Source organism: Ranitomeya variabilis, chromosome 1 (genome assembly GCF_051348905.1).
Source record: "Ranitomeya variabilis isolate aRanVar5 chromosome 1, aRanVar5.hap1, whole genome shotgun sequence".
In the NCBI taxonomy this organism is placed as follows: domain Eukaryota; kingdom Metazoa; phylum Chordata; class Amphibia; order Anura; family Dendrobatidae; genus Ranitomeya; species Ranitomeya variabilis.
The window spans coordinates 972746159-972770105 of NC_135232.1; the positions used below are offsets into that span (position 1 = coordinate 972746159).

General features: G+C 46.8%; 1 protein-coding gene across 1 annotated transcript in view; it reads right to left on the reverse strand.

The window, feature by feature from the left end:
* The window catches only part of DCHS2 (dachsous cadherin-related 2), a 427667-nt gene that overhangs the window by 108910 nt on the left and 294810 nt on the right, over positions 1–23947 (reverse strand). The gene's annotated exons all lie outside the window — the stretch shown is intronic.

Below are 23947 nucleotides of genomic sequence, written 5' to 3' on the forward strand. Positions count from 1 at the left end.
GGAGATCAGCAGCCTAACCACTAATGATACAATTCCAGACTTCTTTTTTTAACAAATTCTACTGTTTAGCTGTTAATGATTTGAGCCATCTTACTGTTTTTTCTGCTACTCATTTCTGTCACTTTTTAGTGATTTCACACAAATGAAAACTCCTGAAAACTGTGCAATGTTCCCGATACAGGTTCCTGCCACCAAACCTTCACTATAGTAGAGTTTGGCTTTTGTTTTTTCCCTATTGCCATTCATTTTAGGCAGATTCCCCCCTTTCTTCCTCTTTTGTTTGCTAATTATGTATAATCTCTGTACAACCCCAACTTGAAAAAAAAAAGTTGGGATGTTGTGTAAAATGTAAAGGAGACAAGAATGCAATGATTTACAAATCTTATAACCATGTTTCCTTCTCCATGGAGCATAACACACAAATTAGAAGGTAAAAGTCAGACATTTTTCCAAATTTGGGATAGGACCATGCCTACAATTGTGAATCATCCCCTCTTCTTTTTACAACTGTCTGCAAACATCTGCAAAGTGGGAAGGCCAGTTGCTTGAGTTTTTTGAGAGGATTGATGTACCATTCTTCTCTGATGTAGAATTTTAGCACCTCAACAGTTTTGGGTCTCTGCTGAATTATTCATTTTATGATACATCAAATGTTTTCTATTGGTGAAAGGTCGGGACTGAAGGTGGCCAGTCCATTTACCAAACTCTTCTTCTGTGAATCCAGAAACTGTTGTAGCTGTTGTGATGAATGCAGAATATGGTTTGGCATTGTCTTGATAAAAATACCCAAGGCCTTCCCTGAAATACATGTTGTCTAGATGGGTGCATGTTTTGTTCTAAAACCTCTATGACTTAGAGAAAAAATAAAATTCATAAAGACATCTCTGGAGAGGGGACATATCACTAAATCACATTGAACGTATGGGATTAATTATAACTTGGGAAGTGAGAGAGAGCTGACACATCAACCTCCATTGAAGTAGGACCTCACATTGAACATACAGTGGGTATGGAAAGTATTCAGACCCCTTTAAATTTTTCATTCTTTGTTCATTGCAGCCATTTGGCAAACTCATCATGTTCTTGGGGGGGGGGGAGGCCCTGTGTTCTCCTGTTCAACACTGTTTGCATCATGTGGAGAAATACATTCACACACCTTGGGATGTTGTCAATGAGGTCATTAATGGTTTAATGGTTGTCTGAAAAATGTTTATCAATAAAATAACTCCTGGCTGCATGTTACTCATTCTACTGGGAGTAGTATGTGTGGTCTAAATGTGCTACCACAGCCTGCAGAGTCTCCGGACTTGTCTCCAATTAAGCACATCTAAAACACCATTGGTGAGCAAGTGCAAAGAGAGCTGCCAGCAGCGAGTCTTGATGATTTGTTTGCCCAAGTGCATTGAGTCTGGCAAAACATTCCTCAGACAACCATTAATTACCTCATGATAATATGCCATAAGTGCATGTATTTTTATGTGTAACACTCATATTCAAGCAGAAAGAAGCAAAGAAAGGTGTATATAATACTTAACTTTTACTTTTTAATAGTTAAACTATTCACAAAAAAAACAGATCAACGGTATGAAATAGAAAAAACAAATGACAAAGTCTCTCCCTGTAAAGGCTGAGACCGACACAGATCAGTTCCAGCCAAATGGACTGTTCAAAGTCGAGACCTCCACTATCAAATAACACAATTCCAGTTTCAAATTGTACCTGTCTGATACAACAGACGTACATATAACACCAGTGAAAATAAAGGAACAATCTCACCCAGTGATGTAAAAGGAGTAGTTTCAAATGGTCCATATGTCTGCAATTTTCTGTTGCCAGTTTAGCAGTCCAGGTATAACTCTATGAGTCCCTATAGAAGTAGTGAGGTGAGTGTAAGGGACATTGAATTCACAGAGAATAACGTCTCTGTTTCCCACTAAAATCCTCATTAAACAGGTACATTTTAATTTTGACAGACTCACCCATCTCTATGGCAAAGTGTATATAGTCCACAGATTTCAAATGCCTCTTTTTCAAATGTTCTCCATTTTTCTGCCCCAGTAACACATAAGACTTCCTATGTGAATTCATGAGACTGTAGAAATGAATAAAAGATTGATCTACATCTATAATATAACGCTGGGAGCGTCACTCTGTCCGAAGCCTTTATAGACTGCGCAAGCGCCGGCGCAGTCTGGACCCCACAGAGTGACGCTCCCAGGAGATCGCGGTATGCGTAAGCATTGAACGCACACCGCGATCTCCAACGGAGAAGCAGGGACGAGCCAGGAGGGTGAGTATGCAATATTCACCTGTCCCCCCGTTCCACCGATGTGCGCTATTCTGTCCTCCACATCCTCTGCCTGTGACGTTCAGGTCAGAGGGTGCGATGACTCGCTTAATGCGCGCCGCCCTCTGACTGAACAGTCACAGCCAGAGGATGTGGAGGATGGAGCAGTGCGTATCGGTGGAACGGGGGCTCAGGTGAATATGGCAAGTGCCGGGGGCCTGAGCTAGCGGCGACTCCGGCACTTGACCCCCACAGCGCGCCGGTGTCCCCGCCTGCTCAGGCCCCCCAGCACTCGGCGCCCAGCACAGCCACGCACAGCCGCCCATACTCACCACAGCCACGCACAGCCGCCCACATTCACCACAGCCACGCACAGCCGCCCGCACTCACCACAGCCACACACAGCCGCCCGCACTCACCACAGCCACGCACAGCCGTCCACACTCACCACAGCCACACACAGCCACACGCACTCAGCACAGCCACGCAGAGCCGCCCGCACTCAGCACAGCCACGCACAGCCGCCCGCACTCACCACAGCCACGCACAGCCGCCCGCACTCAGCACAGCCACGCACAGCCGCCCGCACTCAGCACAGCCTACGCACAGCCGCCCGCACTCACCACAGCCACGCACAGCTGCCCGCACTCAGCAGCCACGCACAGCCGCCCGCACTCACCACAGCCACGCACAGCCGCCCGCACTCACCACAGCCACGCACAGCCGCCCGCACTCACCACAGCCACGCACAGCCGCCCGCACTCAGCACAGCCACGCACAGCCGCCCGCACTCAGCACAGCCGCCCGCACTCAGCACAGCCACGCACAGCCGCCCGCACTCAGCACAGCCACGTACAGCCGCCCGCACTCAGCACAGCCATGCACAGCCGCCCGCACTCACCACAGCCTACGCACAGCCGCCCGCACTCACCACAGCCACGCACAGCTGCCCGCACTCAGCAGCCACGCACAGCCCCCGCACTCACCACAGCCACGCACAGCCGCCCGTACTCACCACAGCCACGCACAGCCGCCCGCACTCAGCACAGCCACGCACAGCCGCCCGCACTCACCACAGCCACGCACAGCCGCCCGCACTCACCACAGCCACGCACAGCCGCCCGCACTCAGCACAGCTACGCACAGCCGCCGCACTCAGCACAGCCACGCACAGCCGCCCGCACTCAGCACAGCCACGCACAGCCGCCCGCACTCAGCACAGCCACGCACAGCCGCCCGCACTCAGCACAGCCACGCACAGCCGCCCTCACTCAGCACAGCCATGCACGGCCGCCCGCACTCAGCACAGCCACGCACAGCCGCCCGCACTCAGCACAGCCACGCACAGCAGCCCGCACTCAGCACAGCCACGCACAGCCGCCCGCACTCAGCACAGCCACGCACAGCCGCCCGCACTCAGCACAGCCACGCACAGCCGCCCGCACTCAGCACAGCCACGCACAGCCGCCCGCACTCAGCACAGCCGCCCGCACTCACCACAGCCACGCACAGCCGCCCGCACTCACCACAGCCACGCACAGCCGCCCGCACTCAGCACAGCTACGCACAGCCACCCGCACTCAGCACAGCCACGCACAGCCGCCTGCACTCAGCACAGCCGCCCGCACTCAGCACAGCTACGCACAGCCACCCGCACTCAGCACAGCCACGCACAGCCGCCTGCACTCAGCACAGCCGCCCGCACTCAGCACAGCCGCCCGCACTCAGCACAGCCGCCTGCATTCAGCACAGCCGCCCGCACTCAGCACAGCCACCCGCACTCAGCACCGCCACGCACAGCCGCCCGCACTCAGCACCGCCACGCACAGCCACCCGCACTCAGCACCGCCACGCACAGCCGCCCGCACTCAGCACCGCCACGCACAGCCGCCCGCACTCAGCACCGCCACGCACAGCCGCCCGCACTCAGCACCGCCATGCACAGCCGCCCGCACTCAGCACCGCCACGCACAGCCACACACAGCCGCCCGCACTCAGCACAGCCACGCACAGCCGCCTGCACTCAGCACAGCAGCCCGCACTCAGCACAGCCGCCCACACTCAGCACAGCCGCCTGCATTCAGCACAGCCGCCCGCACTCAGCACAGCCGCCCGCACTCAGCACCGCCACGCACAGCCGCCCGCACTCAGCACCACCACGCACAGCCGCCCGCACTCAGCACAGCCACGCACAGCTGCCCGCACTCACCTCAGCCGCCCGCACTCAGCACAGCCACGCACAGCTGCCCGCACTCAGCACAGCCACCCGCACTGAGCACAGCCACGCACAGCCGCCCGCACTGAGCACAGCCACGCACAGCCGCCCGCACTCAGCACAGCCACGCACAGCCGCCCGCACTCAGCACAGCCACGCACAGCCGCCCGCACTCAGCACAGCCATGCACAGCCGCCCGCACTCAGCACAGCCGCCCGCACTCAGCACAGCCGCCCGCACTCAGCACAGCCACGCACAGCCGCCTGCACTCATCACAGCCACCCGCACTCAGCACAGCCGCCTGCTCTCAGCACAGCCGCCCGCACTCAGCACAGCCACGCATAGCCGCCCGCACACAGCACAGCCACGCACAGCCGCCCGCACTCAGCACAGCCACGCACAGCCGCCCGCACTCAGCACAGCCGCCCGCACTCAGCACAGCCGCCCGCACTCAGCACAGCCATCCGCACTCAGCACAGCCGCCCGCACTCAGCACAGCCGCACTCGGGCAGTAGAGCCAGAGAGAGAAAGATGGGAGCAAGATATGGCAGAATGGAAACAGGAACAGGCAGAATGGGTGCAGCACATTACAACAGAATGGGGGCACAGGATGGGTGCAGCACATGACAGAATGGGGGTGCAGGATGGGAGCAGCACATGACAGAATGATTGCGCACGATGGGAGCAGCACATGACAGAATGGGGGCGCACACATGACAGGATGGGGGTGCAGGATGGGAGCACATGACAGGATGGGGCGTAGGATGGGAGCACATGACAGGATGGGAGCAGCACATGACAGAATGGGGGCACAGGATGGGAGCAGCACATGACAGGATGGGGGTGTAGGATGGAGCAGCATATGACAGGATGGGGGCGCAGGATGGAGCAGCACATGATAGGATGGGGGCGCAGAATGGAGCAGCACATGACAGGATGGGAGAGCAAGATGGGAGCAGCACATACCAGGATGGAGACCATATACCAATATAAATGCTCGCCACCCGGGCGTAGAACGGATTCAATAGCTAGTACTGTATATTGGTGTCTGTCCTCAAACATCCATTAATGAGAGTCAACGTATTTCTCTAAAATATAATTTTCGTAAAATTATTCCTCAACTTCCCAGAACAAATTTTAGGAAATATGTCTGCGGTCTAAAATATGTCTGAGGTCTAAAAATGGTGCAAAATGAATTTCAAGTATCAGGACAACCGGCAGATGACTTATTACAGTGGAGTAATTGTCCAATTAACCTTTTAGCCATCTCTCCTTTGGGCCTACTTCCAATACGTCAGGCTTTGCAAATGAAACTGTAAAATATCTTCCTAAAGCAAGTGTAAATTCACTTAACTGTGATTTATTAGTCGTCTTCTTCTGGGTCAACTGAAAAACAATTGCTACAAGATTCACTTATATCATTTTATTTGAGAAATATATTTAATGTTTTAATAATGTGGCATCTCCTGCTGAATATAGCAGGTCGCCTCAATGCTACAGCCACTAAGTAGCCAGAATTCAGTCAGACAGGAGGCAGATGGCCAAGAGGGGTGAGCAGTTTGTCACCCAAACTAACCTTAAAATCTAGCAGACAAATTATTGGAAAATCTTTAAGATGGAGATAAACAGAACAGGATTAGTCCTTTAAAGGGCCCAGTATGGCAGATTTTAAATATTATTTTCAGTAGAACATAAACTTTTTCAAGCACTCAATGTTCAGTAAAGAACATGCTGATACAAAATTAGGTCTGTTAGTAATGAATTTATCATTTTGTTTTATGTTTTCTATGTGTCATTATTTTGCCTTGCACATGTCCCAGCTATGCACTAAGCATGTCTTGCTATGCATGTGAAGTATTTTTCAGTTCACTGAAATGGACATCAAATCCAAATCCAAACATAAAAAAGAGGCCATAATTATCAATACTTGGCCATCTTGCAAATATGCTCCAGGAAGCAGGGGACCCCCATGATAAAAGGTGGAGGCAGCATAGGCGCAAAATACTGATAAATAAGCACTCACACACCTATCATCCATGTAGGGCATGGTTGCATAGTAATATAAATGCACATGAATAAGGCTTGTATAGGGCACCAGTCACAGATGCGGGTTGTACAGTAAGCTGGTGAAGAGCCTCTTGGTGATCCCATATTATTAGAACAGGTGGGCTACCCAGCAATATGTAAGTACAAGCCACAGGGTCAGACTGATCTTACCGATGATTAAAGCCCATGTTTGCTGTGCTAAAGCATGGCAAACAGCGGATGTTCAGGACCCTCATTCATCTGAATGGGTTTCAGGTTCAGGTACCATTCTGGTACTTGAACCAAACTTTTTTTTAGATGTTTAGCTGAACATGCCAGATCCGAACATCCACGGGTTCACCCATCACTAGTCCCTATACTAAAATTAGAAGTAATTCACTGAAAAGGACATCAAATCCAAAAACATATTACCTGTACAGGTCACAATAGTAATTCACTACAGAATGCAGTAGACCCCATGTTAAAGGCTGAGGCAACATTGATGCAACCAATTGATACAACCATTCTCAAACTACCAATTTATTGAGGGGTGACTGCCTCGGATTATAACTGCTCACTGATAAGGCTTGTATAATCTACTTGAAACAAGAAAAAATAGGTCAGTGCTTCCATCTGTGGTTATGTCTTAATATTACTTGGAACTAAAAAAAAGATATTTTATCCATACAGATTTCCTGACCTATTATTTTTATTTGATGAATTGTATCTGATGGTCACCAGACGATTAGTACCTGGAAAATGTGGATTAGAGAAAACCAAAAAGTAAAGAAGTGTGGTGAGGTGTAAGTGAATCCTGTGTTTCAGTTTGTAATGTGCCTCCTATAGTTTATTGAAGTTGTGGGGCTGTTTTTTCTGTGATTTTATTGGAGGATTTGATGTTGTTTTCAATGAAGTTCTTTTCATTTTACTGTAGAGACTAAAGGCAATGAAGACTCAACACGGTCTGTGAGCTTCCACATTTTGCCCAAATATCAACTAATACTTGACGTATATTTTCATCTTCCTAAGATGGGGCCAGGTCTTATAGGGTTGGCGGGGGGAATTGGAGTGTCTGCCCCTGTTGGGTGGCCACAGAGGCTTAATTTATTTCTAAATTTAAAGCAAATGGAATTATGCATTTTGGTGAGCTATTGGAGTGCAAAAGGCCTATATACTGTTCTTTCACAGGGGCCCTTTTCTGTCTGTGTCTGACACTGGGTGCCCATATAGTACAGGCAAGACCCGTAGGTCACAAACTGGCTTGGTGCACTACAAGGATCGATGTGACTGTCACCTTATACCAGCCTTATCTGTATGCATAATATTAGGCGACTCCCTTCTCCATGGATGACAGGAAATGAGTGGTTGTTGCCTCTGCCTTTATCATGGAGGCCTGTAGTATATTTCTATGTTGACCAGGTATTGACAAGTATGGCCTCTTCCTTTCTGAGATGTATTTGAAGTATTTACACATGACAACACATCCATCAGTTATTTGCTGTCTTTTCAGACACCTTTATGTAGTTAAAATGTTTTGCGCATATGTTATAAATTGTCTGATTTGTCTTTAAAGGATTTTATTGGGTCAGGTTAACACGTGTCGAACTGCTGCTTGTAAATGTGCCATTGTAAACACTGACTTATGACCATTTCCAACATGTGCATCTATGAAAGAAAGGACAGCTGCACTATACATGGGGTATATACATGATACTTGGGTAAAGTTAAGCATACAGGTGCTAAACACGCCTGCTGTAAAAAGCATCTGGACTGGAGTTTAGAGGGTATGTATAATGCTTGTGTCGTCCCGCGGCATTTTTATTCACTCCAATGAATTCTTTACTTTTTTGGGTGAGAAGTAGATTTTGCCACATTGTGGGAAAAAACTCATCCAAGCTACATATGTATATATACTTAGCACCAGCTATCATAAACTAAATATCTCACGTTCCAACAAGAGACTATCATGCTGTTCGGTAATTCTCCACTTCATTCTTTATAGAATAAGAAAATTAAAATAAAAAGTGGGGTGATCCTAATGGGGTTAAAGGTAAGAAGCACACCTGCTTTAAAACAATTTATAGAGTCATTATAAAGTTAATTTAATAGCTAGGATTGCCAACCATCTATAGAGACCAGAATTTTTTCCAATATTCCTAAAAATAATTTAAATTTTTTTACTTGTGATAGATTTTGTATTCCTGTTTTGGAATTAATACCATTTTACAGTTTATAGTAAATGCTACTGATTTGCTCATATCAGAAAATTGAGCTACAAAGTTTATATCAATTACGGTATGTTTCTGATTTGATTTATAGCTTTAGGGTTTGTTTATTAAAATATTATTTGTCTTTGATTTTTGCCGAAAATGTCCAGAAGAAAAATGTTGGCAACCATGCTAATGAGTGCTGCAGGGCCTACTATACAAGTAACAGAACCCGAATTCAGGGGAACATTACATGTACCTGAAAAGTACTTGTAGAAGGAGGAGCATTGCGAGAAGAGCTCCACCCACCAGCTGCTTCTTGTGCTGCTGATTGGCTGAGACAAGCTGATTGGTAAACACATTTCTCCTCACAATTTTTTTCATAGTTCTGACAAATGTCCATTTCAGCAAGATGCCAGGGAGAGCATAGAGCAATAATCTCTGAATCTCTAGTTCTAGGACCTGTATTAGTTTATTAACAATAGACTAATCCTTTATATGCATCTTATATATTCCCTCCAATTCTTACACCAGGTCATGTATTTCAATTCCATATTCCCTGTTACCTGTGCAAAAAGTTAGGACTGGCGGAATGCACCAAATAATATTTAGAGAGGATATGAGGTGCGTTCGCAGTCCGGGGTCCACCGTGCAGAAAGGACACCTGCTGCTCGGTAATCGCGGACTAGATGGCGGTATAATGTGAATACACACACGGGTTAGCTTCGCCCGGTATGAAGCAAGCGAACCCTGTTGCATCACAGGGCCGCGATACCGCACAGAGAGCACAAGTAAAGGGTCACAGAACTCTGTCCCAAGACACGGGGAAAGAGTTCCTCTAGACTTATGCTTGACACCGTTACTGTGGTGTCAGGGGTAGAACTGAACTAATAATAATTTATTGAACAAGAGTGCGTACAACGCCGCTCTGTCGGATGCCACTAACCACCCTAACCAGGGCCCGGAAAGCACATTAAGCGCATGATGCAGCACTGGCGGTCGCTGCTCAGAGATGCTGAATTGTGTGCTGGATGTGCAGAGTAGCACTGTCTGGCGCTAGGTAGCTTTCGCCATTCGCGAGCAGGCAACAACACTAGGGATGGGAATGATTCGGATCTTTCATCCATCAACAGGCATTTATCTACACACACAAGTAAATCAGTTTACACTAGCGCATGGCCGAGCGGCCATGCGAACCTTTTATAGCAGTAGCACTCCAGGACCTACCTGATGGTCCAATAGGAGCCACAACAGGACCTGAGCAAGTGACTCCCGACCTCCAATGGGAGGTCGTCCCGTGGGCATGTTCAGTATGGGAAAAGCAGGACTTAGTCCCAGAAAGGCCTGCTTGCTGCTGATCAGTGCTGGCTACAAAGGCAGAGCCTGGAAAGGCAGCAGTAACCATTCGCACAGTATAAGCTTGAGTCAGACGCTGGGACCGACGTCTCCGCTGAGCAGGCGCCACTGCAGCTGGAGGAAAATGGGAGACCACAGCGGACATGGTTCGAGATTCACCTTGTGCAGAGGTGGGAACTCGACACCTAACATGGGCCCCCTCCTCCTTGGGCCTCGCTACGTTCAAAGGCTGCAATGAGCAGCGGAGCCTGAATGTGCTCCCCAGGTTCCCAGGTTCTGTCCTCTGGGCCATAACCCTTCCAGTCCACCAGATAATATTTTTTGCCATGTACCACCTTGCACCCAAAGACAGAGTTCACCTCGTACACGTCCGTGGACAAACCCGATGTACCGGCAGATGACTCGGAAAACCGGGACATATAGACGGGCTTTAAGAGAAATACATGAAAAGTGACGGTGATACCTAGTTGTGGAGGAAGAGTCAAATGGTAGACCACAGGGTTAACCTGTTCCAGAACCTTGTAAGGGCCTATGTGGCGAGGCACAAACTTAGTGGACTCAACTCGCAGCCGGATGTTATGGGCGGAGAGCCACACTAAGTCGCCAAGGGCAAAGGTCGGAGCGGGGCGCCGCATCGGCAGAAACCCTCATTCTCTCCTTGGAGGCCCGGATGGCATCCTGTGTGTGGTCCCAAATGTCGCATGCCTCCACCGCCCAGTCTGCCACCCTAGAATCGGTGGATGATACAGGCATGGGCACAGGGACACACGGATGCTGGCCATAATTAAGGAGGAATGGGGTCTGCCCGATGGAGTTGGCTACGGCATTGTTCAAAGCAAATTCCGCCCATGATAGCAAATATGCCCAGTCATCTTGCCTGGCGGACACAAAATGTCGCAGATATGTGACCAGAGTCTGGTTGGCCCTCTCTACCAACCCATTCGACTCCAGATGGTACACAGAAGAGAGATTCAGCTCAATGCTGAGTAAACGAGAGCTCTCTCCAGAACCAAGATGCAAACTGGGGACCCCGGTCACTGACAATTTTGTCAGGCATGCCATGTAGACGGAAAACATGTTTAATGAACAATGCCGCCAAGGCCCGTGCAGAAGGTAACTGTGGAAGTGGAACGAAGTGCACCATTTTAGAAAAATGGTCGGTGACTACCCAGATAATGGTGCAGCTATGAGACTTGGGTAAGCCCACCACGAAGTCCATCCTGACCATCTCCCAGGGCATGTCTGCCACTGGCAGGAGGTAAAGTAGCCCAGCAGGCCATTGCCGAGGAGACCGATTCTTGGTGCAGGAGACACACGCCCGAATATAGTCCCCAACATCCCGGGCCATATGCGGCCACCAGTACGTGCTCGCCAGAAGCTCAGATGTCCTTTTGGTCCCAAAATGTCCACCCACCCTGGACGAGTGAGCCCAAGAGGGAATCTCTGGTCACAAATTAGATGGCATGAAAGTCTTGCCTGGGGGCACAGACTCTAGTGAAACTGAAGCCACAGTTCTCAGGATCTCTGAAGGGACAATAAGCTGAGGCTCCTCCTCCTCTGATGACACTAAGGAACGGGAGAGAGCATCGGCACGAGTGTTCTCCCCGGAGATAAAATGGAGGGTAAAGTGGAATCGGGAGAAAAACAGGGACCATCTGACCTGGCGAGAGTTTAGCCGCTGGGCAGTTTGCAAATACACCAAATTTTTGTGGTCAGTGAAAGCTTGGAAGGGAAAGCGAGCCCCCTCCAGGAGGTGTCTCCACTCTGAAACAACCAACTTCATGGCTAGCAACTCCCTATCCCCAATGGAATAATTCCTCTCTGCTGGTGTGAAGGTCTTGGAGAAGAAGAAGCAAGGATGCTTCCGACCTTGAGCATCCTTCTGGAAGAAAACTGCTCCAGCACCGACGGAAGAGGCATCCACCTCCATGATAAATGGTTTATCAACATCGGGGCAATGTAAAATGGGAGCACCAGCGAAGTGTGACTTGATAGAGAGGAAGGCCTTGGAGACCTCCTCTGACCACAATTTGGGATTAGCTCCCTTCCTGGTGAGGGCAACCAGGGGAGCTACCAAAGTTGAGAAGGGGGGAATGAACTGGCGATAATAGTTGATGAACCCCATACAGCGCAGCACCGTTTTGAGAGAATGAGGTTCCTGCTAGTCCATCACAGCCTGTAGCTTGGCGGGATCCATAGCCAATCCTTGGGCCGAGATGATATAGCCCAGGAAAGGCAAAGACTCCTGCTCAAACACACACTTCTCCAACTTAGCATAGAGGGAGTTTTCCCGTAGGAGGTCGAAGACTTTGCAAACATCTCTCCGGTGGGAATCTATATCTGGAGAATAGATGAGAATATCATCCAGATAGACTACAACCGAGGTGGAGAGCATATCCCGGAAGATATAGTTCACAAAGTCTTGGAAAATGGCTGGGGCATTACAGAGCCCGAAGGGCATCACCATGTATTCATAGTGCTCATCCCTGGTGTTAAAAGCCGTCTTGCATTCGTCCCCCTCACGGATGCAAATCAAGTTGTAAGCACCCCGCAGATCTAGTTTAGTAAATACCCTTGCTCCCCGGAGCCTATCAAACAGCTCAGATATCAGGGGCAGTGGGTACTTATTCTTAACGGTGATGGTGTTAAGACCCCTGTACTCTACGTATGGACGTAGTTCTCCATTCTTCTGCATGAAGAAGAACCCAGCCCCTGCGGGTGACACTGACTTCCTAATGAATCCTCTTGCCAGATTCTCCTGGATGTACTGAGATATTGTCTCCATCTCCGGGAGAGATAACGGATAGACTCGACCCCGGGGAGGCTCAGTACCAGGCAAGAGGTCAATAGGACAGTCATAGGGGCGGTGAGGCGGAAGCCCTCTTGGATAACATGCCCGCATAGGGCCAATAGTGCTTGGGGAGAGAAGAAAGATCTGTGGGTACCTCAGTAGTAGCAACCTGAACGCACTCCCTCTGACATCTACCCTTACAAGATTCACTCCATCCCAAAATTCTGCCTGTGGACCACTCTATATGAGGGGAGTGGTACTGTAGCCAAGGTATCCCTAACAGGACCTCATCAATTCCCTCAGGAATGACAAGTAAAGAGATAACCTCTTGATGGGATGGTGACATATAGAAAGAGTAAATAGGATGGTCTGGTGTGTTATCTGTGAGGGCAGTGTTGACCCATTCACCACTCGTACGGTCACTGGTTTGGCGAGCATCACCAGAGGTATTGCATGCCGTTGGGCGAAGGCAGAAGACATGAAGTTGCCCTCCGCCCCGGAATCCACGCAAAGCTATACCGTATGAGTGGATGGGCCTAAGGTACTTGTCCCCTTGAAGGACAATTTGGAGGAAAACATTGCCATGTCTAGTGTACCTCCTTCTACTACCACTAGACGCTGATGTTTTCCTGACCGCTTGGGACATTTCCTGGCATAATGTCCCGACTGCCGGCAAACATGACAGACCTTAAGTGCATGAGCGGTCCGGGACTTAGACCCCGCTCGTGACACCTCCATGGCCTGTGACTCGAACGCCTGGATCGGAGATTCCTGAGGTTTGGCGAAGGTGGGAGCCAGCCGAAACCTCTGCCTACACTGGGCTCGCTCCAACCTTTGCTCAGCAAAATGAAGGTCGATGCGAGTTGATACAGCTATGAGCTCCTCCAGTGTGGCGGGAATCTCCCCAGTGGCACAAGGCGTTCTTCACATGGTCAGCCAGCCCCCTCCAAAATACAGCAATGAGGGCTTTATCTGGCCATTCCAGCTCAGATGCCAAAGTCCAGAAGTGGACGGCAAAATGGCTGACCATGGCTGTACCCTGAGTCAATGCCAGCAGTCAGTTGGAGCGCCGTATCATGGGTGACTTGAGGTCCTAAAAAGACCTGTTTCAGAGTGCTCAGAAACCTTGGAGCACTCTGCACCACATGATCGTCGCGCTCCCACAGAGGCATAGCCCACTCCAATGCCCTGTCCGACAAGAGAGAAATAATGAATCCCACTTTAGCCCGCTCTGAGGGGAAACGTGCAGCCAGGAGCTCAAGGTGAATCGCACACTGGTTCACGAATCCCCTACAAGACTTGCTATCACCAGAGAATTTATCTGGCAGCGGGAGGCGGGATAAGGTCGAAACAGGGGTGGCAGTGGACAAACTTGCTGCAGCCATGCTAGCAGCCTGAACAGCTACTGCAGTAACATCCACAGCTGAGGTTGTGCACTCGAGAGGCGCCAACCTGCCCTCCAGCTGCTAGATGTACCACTGCAGTCGCTGTTCATCCACCATTACTAGCCAGATCCTGGTGCTAGTGTAATGTTAGCGTACGTGTAGATAACAGTAACCCGCACTGCTTGCTCGCTCGAGCCGAACTCTGAGATGTGAACTCCAAATTAACAACTTCTTACTAACTGCTGCCTTGTCAGCCTTAGATCTTGGGTGCCATGGCCAGAAAGATGCTTTCACAACGATAAAACAGTAGAAATAAAGGCCGCACTCACCGATCTCTTTGCAGGTGACTTTATTAAACATCCATCTTCACGGCACGGGGGTGTGTATTACAGGATGTGTGAGAGCCGAACGACGGCCGTTTCGCACCGACCAGGTGCTTCTACGGGTTCATTGAATGGACGGACGTGACGCCCTAAGTAAGGTGCATATGTCATGCACCTCCCTCTGCGCCGCGCTGTCCATTCACGGCACAGAACATAAAAACATATAAAATCATGTGTTATTAATTAAAAACAAGGTGAAAAAAATACCCTAGTACTTAAGCATGCATCAATATTTTATATATATATATATATATATATATATATATATATATATATGTGTGTGTACATTTTGTGCGTATATACCTAACTGCTCACCATATTTTGGCACTATACTATCCCGTTCTGGTTACTATTAACTCAAACTACCACTACCTAAGTTGACAACCTAATTTTCTATGCTTCTCTTAGCCCACTATTGTGAATATGCTCAAAGCTCCTACGGGAATGTAGAGAGACATGTCTTAGAAACAAAGCCAAGTGGGAGGAGCATAGACCGAATTCTCAGTCCTCGTTCGATGTAGCCGTCCAAAATATGTCCTTAATCTGATCTCTAAAGGGCCACTTGTCCTATCGCACTACATGTTCTCAGACCTTCGTGGCAGTTATCTACCATCTATAAAAAGACGGACATGTCAACTTTATCGTTGAGTCCAGCCGGACCCATAGCTCCTGTGCGTATGATCCAGGATGCTTCTCGCCTTAATAGCATATTGCCCCGATCCCCCCCTCCTTTGGGTAATCTGACCTGCTCAATACCAGCAAAGGTCAGAATCCCTGTATTACTTTCATGGGTATCACGGACATGATCAATTAACCTTGGCGATCCTTTTCCCGTAATTACCGACCTACAGTGCTCCCTGATGTGTACGTACAGGCATCTAATCGTTTTGCCGATATAATAACGTCCACACGGACACCAGAGGACATAAACTACGTACTTAGTCTGACAAGTGATCAAATCCTGAACTACATGCTCAACCGGTCCAATGTGTAACAATTTATCTATAGTATGTTGTTTACATAGGGTACAGTGCCCGCATCGATAATTACCTCGAGGTGTACTGTTTTCTAACCAGCTGTTAGGTTTGTCCTCTGTGACCCGATTCTGTACTAGTACATCCCTAATCCTTGTACTCCTTCTGTTGGAGATAAGGGGACCTCTAGCTACCACCTCTGTGAGTTCCCTATCTCTCTCCAATAGATGCCAATTATTTCTAATCGCGGTTCTAATCTGTCTGTCCATTGGACCGTACTGGAAGCAGAAGGTGAATCTTTTACCTTTTGTCTTTCCTTCACGATTCGTGTAACCGGATCGCGTTTCCATCTTTCTCTGTGCGTCTCGCCATACCTGATCCGGGTATCCCCTGCATTTTAATCTCTCCCCTAATTCTTTTGATTGCTGAACAAATCCTTCATTGGTATTATTAGTCCTTTTGGTTCTTACCAGTTGTCCATACGGAAGACTGCGTTTGGTGTGATATGGGTGATAGCTATCAAAGTGCAACAGTGCATTTGTGGCCACAGATTTTTGATACACTGACGTATTGATCACCCCATCTATTATGTCTATGCTGACATCGAGAAAATCCAGATGGAATCCCCCAAAAGTGGAGGTGAAAGCCATGCCCATGTCATTGTTATTCAATGATACGACAAACTGCCCAAAGCTTTCCTCTGACCCGTCCCATACTATGAACATGTCATCAATATAGCGTACATACATTTTTATATTTTTAAAAAACTCATTTCTAGTAGAATATATGTACCGCTCCTCAAACAAACCCAGATACAGATTTGCAAAGGTACATGCTGCCGGAGTCCCCATGGCAGTGCCAACCACCTGTAGGTACCAGAGGTCCAAAAATGTAAATGCATTATGAGTCAAAATGAATCTTAGACTGTTGCAAATAAAATCAACTACCCCCGTACTTTTATGCGTGGTATTCAAAATTTGGCGTACTGCATCTACCCCTTGCTCTTGCGGGATGCGCGTATACAAGCTTGTCACATCTATTGATGCCAAGCTGAAACTCGATTGCCATGTGAACTGTTTTATTTGTTCCAAAAACGCACCCGTATCCTTAATGTATGCAGGGATATGTATCAACAGTGGTCTGAGTAGCCAATCTATGTACTTTGAGAGTGGCTCTGTGAGGGACCCCACCCCCGACACTATGGGTCGTCCGGGCGGGTTCCTCACAGATTTGTGGATTTTTGGGACATGGTACCAATGTGGTTTCCTAGGGGACTCCGGCAGCAGTTTCTCCGCAACCTTAGATGAAAGGACTCCTGTCTCTACCGTCTGTCTTAACAGTGAGCGTAATTCATTCATGAATTTGTTAGTAGGGTCTTTGGACAATCTAACGTAAGTTGCGCTATCCCCCAACTGTCTTAGGGCTTCTTTAATATAAATCTCCTTGGGGATAAGTACCGTTTTCCCCCCCTTGTCTGCAGGACGGATTATGGTGTCCTTCCATTCTTTAATTTGTTTTAGCGCCTTGTGCTCTTCCGATGTGAGATTGGATGGGGCTTTGGGGTAAATGAGGGCCTCTACGTCTCTGAGTACCTGCGTTTCAAATAAATCGATGGCGTTCCCAGGTGATATTGGGGGCATGTATCTGGAAGCTATCCCCCCTCTAAATGGACCCTCGGACCTAGAGGAATCTGGTGGGATGTATGGTGTATCATCTGTGATGCTCAATAATAACTCCGCATCATTCTGGATATCTGCTAGTACTTCCAACCCTGCACCTGCCATAAATCCCAATGGTCCTATTGTGCATGGACGCTCACCTTCCAATTTAATTTGAGATTCTGGTGTTTTCAAAAAATGTTTAAACAAATGAATTTTGCGTATGGATTTAAACAAATCTATCCTAAATTCAGTGAAATCAAAATCATTAGGAATGCAATAGTTGAGACCCTTTGCCAGTAATGATAAATGCGCATTATTTAATGTATGGTCAGTCAAATTCAGCACGTGAGATTCATGAAGTTCTCTTAATGCTTCTGCCTCCACGAGACTTGTTTCCGTTTGCGGTCCTGGACGAATCCTCCTCTTCTTGCCTCCTCGGCGCGTCCGCTTCCGCCTAAAGGGAACCCCGCATCTTGTACTTCCAATATTCCTTGGCCTTCTAGTGAACTCACTGAGGCTGCTGCCCCCTCACTTTGACTCGAATCAGATTCAGTAGTAACATAGTCCCTCCTCTGATGTGTGATGCGTTTCCTGAATCTTCTTCTGTACCGACCAGATCTTTCCGTGCCAGTATTATATCTCCCTTCGGCTGCCTGTTGTTTCTGCCAGGAAAACACTAGTCCTTGATCAAAGTCTTTCTTATCCCTGATGAATTTATCTCTTTTTCTCTGTTTGATGTCGGCTTGGACAGGAATAAGTTTCATCTCCATCTTTTTATTTTGTTGTGCCCACTGATTGTCTGTAAGTCTTTTTTGTAGTTCCGTTTTGGTTCTCTCTATATCAGATTCTATAGTCTCATAATTTAAAATATTAGATGTTAGGACTAATTGCAGCAACTCCTGTGAGCACCTGAGCATAATCTGCTCCCATTTGGTGCGGAAGCTGGGGTCCTGTGAGAAATGCGATATCTCCTTCCACACCCTTAAGCCTCGTGGGACTCGCCCACTCTCAACATACGAGGTTAGTGAGTTATTTGTCCAGAACAATTTCACCTCACGTTCGGATAGATTAAGCAGTTTATATTCTAGAGCTTTAGTACTTAATGTCTGCACCTCATCGGCTTGCTCACAATCCTTGAAATATTTATTGACATCCACCCGGCCGGCTTGCAATCCTGTGCTAGCTGATGCAGCTTCTGACTCCATTTTACATGTAATCCTCCAGAGTCACGTATTCACACTCACTACGGTTCACCGCTCCTCATGCGGCGTGCTGGGTTAAATGACAGTCTAGAGTGATTAACGTACGTGTAGATAACAGTAACCCGCACTGCCTGCTCGCTCGAGCCGAACTCTGAGATGTGAACTCCAAATTAACAACTTCTTACTAACTGCTGCCTTGTCAGCCTTAGATCTTGGGTGCCATGGCCAGAAAGATGCTTTCACAACGATAAAACAGTAGAAATAAAGGCCGCACTCACCGATCTCTTTGCAGGTGACTTTATTAAACATCCATCTTCACGGCACGGGGGTGTGTATTACAGGATGTGTGAGAGCCGAACGACGGCCGTTTCGCACCGACCAGGTGCTTCTACGGGTTCATTGAATGGACGGACGTGACGCCCTAAGTAAGGTGCATATGTCATACATATACAGGGATTCTGACCTTTGCTGGTATTGAGCAGGTCAGATTACCCAAAGGAGGGGGGGATCGGGGCAATATGCTATTAAGGCGAGAAGCATCCTGGATCATACGCACAGGAGCTATGGGTCCGGCTGGACTCAACGATAAAGTTGACATGTCCGTCTTTTTATAGATGGTAGATAACTGCCACGAAGGTCTGAGAACATGTAGTGCGATAGGACAAGTGGCCCTTTAGAGATCAGATTAAGGACATATTTTGGACGGCTACATCGAACGAGGACTGAGAATTCTGTCTATGCTCCTCCCACTTGGCTTTGTTTCTAAGACATGTCTCTCTACATTCCCGTAGGAGCTTTGAGCATATTCACAATAGTGGGCTAAGAGAAGCATAGAAAATTAGGTTGTCAACTTAGGTAGTGGTAGTTTGAGTTAATAGTAACCAGAACGGGATAGTATAGTGCCAAAACATGGTGAGCAGTTAGGTATATACGCACAAAATGTACATATATATATATATATATATATATATATATATATATATATATATAAAATATTGATGCATGCTTAAGTACTAGGGTATTTTTTTCACCTTGTTTTTAATTAATAACACATGATTTTATATGTTATGTTCTGTGCCGTGAATGGACGGCGCGGCGCAGAGGGAGGTGCATGACATATGCACCTTACTTAGGGCGTCACGTCCGTCCATTCAATGAACCCGTAGAAGCACCTGGTCGGTGCGAAACGGCCGTCGTTCGGCTCTCACACATCCTGTAATACACACCCCCGTGCCGTGAAGATGGATGTTTAATAAAGTCACCTGCAAAGAGATCGGTGAGTGCGGCCTTTATTTCTACTGTTTTATCCTAGTGTAATGTTAGGACTAGCGGAACGCACCAAATAATATTTAGAGAGGATATGAGGTGCATTCACAGTCCGGGGTCCACCGTGCAGTAAGGACACCTGCTGCTCGGTAATCGCAGACTAGATGGTGGCATAATGTGAATACACACACTGGTTAGCTTCACCTGGTATGAAGGAAGCGAACCCTGTTGCATCATAGGGCCGCGATACCGCACAGAGAGTGCAAGTAAAGGGTCACAGAACTCTGTCCCAAGATACGGGGAAAGAGTTCCTCTAGACTTCTTACGCTTGACACCGTTACTGTCGTGTCAGGGGTAGAACTGAACTAATTATAATAATTTATCGCACAAGAGTGCGTACAACGCCGCTCTGTCGGACGGCACTAACCACCCTAACCAGGGCCCGGAAAGCACACTAAGTGCACGGCGCCGCACTGGTGGTTGCTGCTGAGAGACACTGAATTGTGTCCTGGATGTGCAGAGTAGCACTATCTGGCGCTAGGTAGCTTCCTCCATTCGCGAGCAGGCAACAACACTAGGGATGGGAATGATTCGGAGCTTTCATCCATCAACAGGCATTCATCTACACACACAAGTAAATCAGTTTACACTAGCGCATGGCCGAGTGGCCATGCGAACCTTTTATAGCAGTAGCGGTCCAGGACCTTCCTGATGGTCCAATAGGAGCCACAACAGGACCTGAGCATGTGACCCCCGACCTCCAATGGGAGGTCGTCCCGTGGGCATGCTCAGTTTGGGAAAAGCAGGACTTGGTCCCAGAAAGGCCTGCTTACTGCTGATCAGTGCTGGCTACAAAGGCAGATCCTGGAAAGGCAGCAGTAACCATTTGCTAGTATCAGCTTGAGCCAGACGCTGGGACCAACGTCTCCGCTGAGCAGGTTCCACTGAGGCTGGAAGAGAATGGGAGACCGCAGCGGACATGGTTCGAGATTCCTCCTGTGCAGCGGCGGGAACTTGACACCTAACACAATGTATTATATATTGTTTTACATTTTATCCTAGTGTGGTTTTGGACTAAATTTCTGTGCTCTTATCAAGCTGTTTCTTTTCTTTCTACTTATTGACAACTGTATATCTTTACTTATTTTACCCATGGACTACTTGACACTTTTTATGCCTATTGATTGACCTTCTGGATCCTGACCCAGCTCCCCCTATTTGGACCAAATTTTCTCCTTTTCCTGTTTTTTTCTGGTGACAATCCAGTTTATTTGCTTTAGGCTGTGGTTATACAGTGACTTTGGCCACAACACAAGTCATGTGGCAAAAGATTGGTAGCTGTCACTGGTACATGACAGCACAATACAAGTGAATGGGGTCGCATTGCAACCCTGAAGGTACAGCAACTTCAAAAAGCAAGTCAGAGAAAGGATTTTTTACAACTTGCTTGTATCACGGCCAAAGTCACCCTGTAGCCACAGCCTAGCACAACCCAGTTTTCCCTTCAGCAATGGACAAATATTTGCTTTGATGTTAAAGGGTGAAACTCAGAGAGCTCTTGGAGCCCGCTAAGCAAAATGCAAGTGCCAATTATGATTATGGTTGCCCACTCTGAGCTGACCTATTTTGATACAGCAGATCGGCAGAGCATAGAGAATACCACTAACTTTTCCTGTTATAAACCCCGTGGTCACTTTCCTTTAAAGAGTTTAATGTTTCTTAGACCCCTTTGTTACTGCCGCTGCCTCGATCAGTACAGTAGGATTCATACACTCTCAGGCTCTCGTGAGATTGTTTAGCTTATTTCTTCAAAGTACATAAACCAAATGTAACTTTGTGTCCTAAGATTGTTTTTTTAGATAAATTATCTATGTTTATTCCCTCCCAATGTACCAAATCTACATATTTATTTTCTATACTATGTTTAATTGTAAGTTATTTAAAGAAAGAATTAAATTATGGGCACATAAGGGAACATTCTTCTACCTCCAATTTTACAATTGAGGCATTTTTGCCTAGACATGAATTCAAAAGTCTCAAAATAGAAATGTCAAAGAATCTGTAATTTAACAAAGCAAACAAACATCTGTTTTGTGTTTTAAGTAAGAAGATGTATTGTATGTATACCTTTCTGTCACTGTAAAATATTAGATATAATATTCTGAACAAGGATTAAATGAACTGGAAAAAAATAAATCTTGATTTTCTAATTAACCTTTTTTTTTTATAAGCAGTCAGCAACCAGCTAGTTGATATTGCAGTGTTGCTGACTTTTTTTTTCTTACCTGTGTTAATTAAGCGGCATAATTGTCATGCTTTTTAATCAGACATACACATAGATGCTGAAACTTTTCACTAATTGACAATCAGCATTCCATAGATTATGTTAAGCAAGGATGCAGAAAGTAGTGTTTTGATGTTCCTAAGTGCTACGTCTTGTTTGTGTTTTATTCCATAATTCCCCTTCCCAATCACTCTGCAATAAAAACTTAATTTAGCCAGGTAAACAAGTAAGGATTTTTTTTCCCCTTCCAGACATGATGTGTAATATTTGTGACAATGAGAAAACAGTTGGGTGGTTTTCGAAGCAAATACATAAACATGCCCAAGGTCAGAAGCTTATTTGTACCTTTGATGAAATAATATAAAACAGCATGTTTTTCAGCATATTGAACTGCAACCAAAGTCATGGAGCTATCGTCTAACGTCTTCACATGGTTCTTATTAAATACATCATATTTTTTGCCTAATGGAAAAACAAGCAGGATCAAGCACTCAAGTTTTGAGTTAAGTTTAGCTACAAAACATATCCACCACAAAGGTTTATATATAACTCAAATATTTAAACGTGTCATGCCGTGCCAAGCAATCTTATTATAGCACGCCATTAACAAAAGTATCATAGAAAAAAGCCAATATGTTTGTTTCAAAGTTTTTTACGCATCCAACATAAAATAAGCAAGCCAGTTGTTATTGAATGATCTCAAGATGTCTGAGTGAATGCACACTGGAGACCGTTGACTTAAGAGAGTGGAAAGCTGCGTTAAGATTGATTCTTTGGGCTAATTTCTAAGGTGAGATATGAGAGTTTCTGGATCCGAAAACTTTATAAGTAAACAATAGTCTTGTTCCCAGCAAGACAGAGTATTTCTACAAGTTTTTTTCAATATGCCGTTGGAAAGGTTATTCTATTGTGGTCGATAATGGTGCTGGTTTATTTAGATTACTCATCGTTAGTTATCTTGTGTTTGGGAAATAGACAATATATCACATTTAAATTTTCTTTTTCCCCAGAAAATTTTCTAAAAAATAGGAAGATATTGGTCCCGATTGATCAAAGTTTTTAAGCCCAATGAGGTCATGGTCACACGTTCAGTATTTGGTCAGTATTTTACCATCTGTGGATGCACAGTGGACATGGGGTTTCTTGAAATCCCATCCACTATGCTGTAACATATGGCCGCTGCAGGTTTGATGCTATGTAAGTGCCCAGTGTCCAACCCGCTCAACTTCAGATCGTGTGCACATACCCTTAGGCCACGTTCACACATTAAGTATTTGGTGAGTATTTTACCTCACCAAAACCAGGGGTGGGTGATAAATACAGAAGTGGTAATGTGTTTCTGTTATACTTTTTCTCTTATTGTTCCACTCTTGGTTTTTCCTTACAAATGGTGAGGTAAAATATTGACCAAATACTGAACGTGTGAACGTGACTTAAGTTACATAAAAGCTTTGAAAGATCACAACATTTTTGCCTCTTGACATTTTTAGGGTACGTTCACACAGGACTTTTTTGCTGCTTTTTTTAATGCTAATTTTCAGCTGCTTTTTACAGTACCATTAAAGCCTATGAGATTTCAGAAATCTCATGCACACACGTTGGTTTTTTGTTTGATCAGTATTTTCTGCTTTGCTGCTTTTTTTGGACATAGGGCATGTCACTTCTTTCAGCGTTTTTGCTGCGTTTTTGCAGCGTTTTTTCACCCATTGACTTGAATGGGTGATGAGAAAAACGCTGCAAAAACGCTGCAAAAACGCATGTAGCATTATTTGCTGCGTTTTTTGTGCAGAAAATCATGGCCAGCAGGAAGGGATCTCACAGCCAAGAGCTTAGGGGTGTGGTTAGTGAGGTGTGAAGAGCCATTGTGAGCCATTGTGAGGTGTGAAGAGCCATTGTGAGGTGTCCTGATTG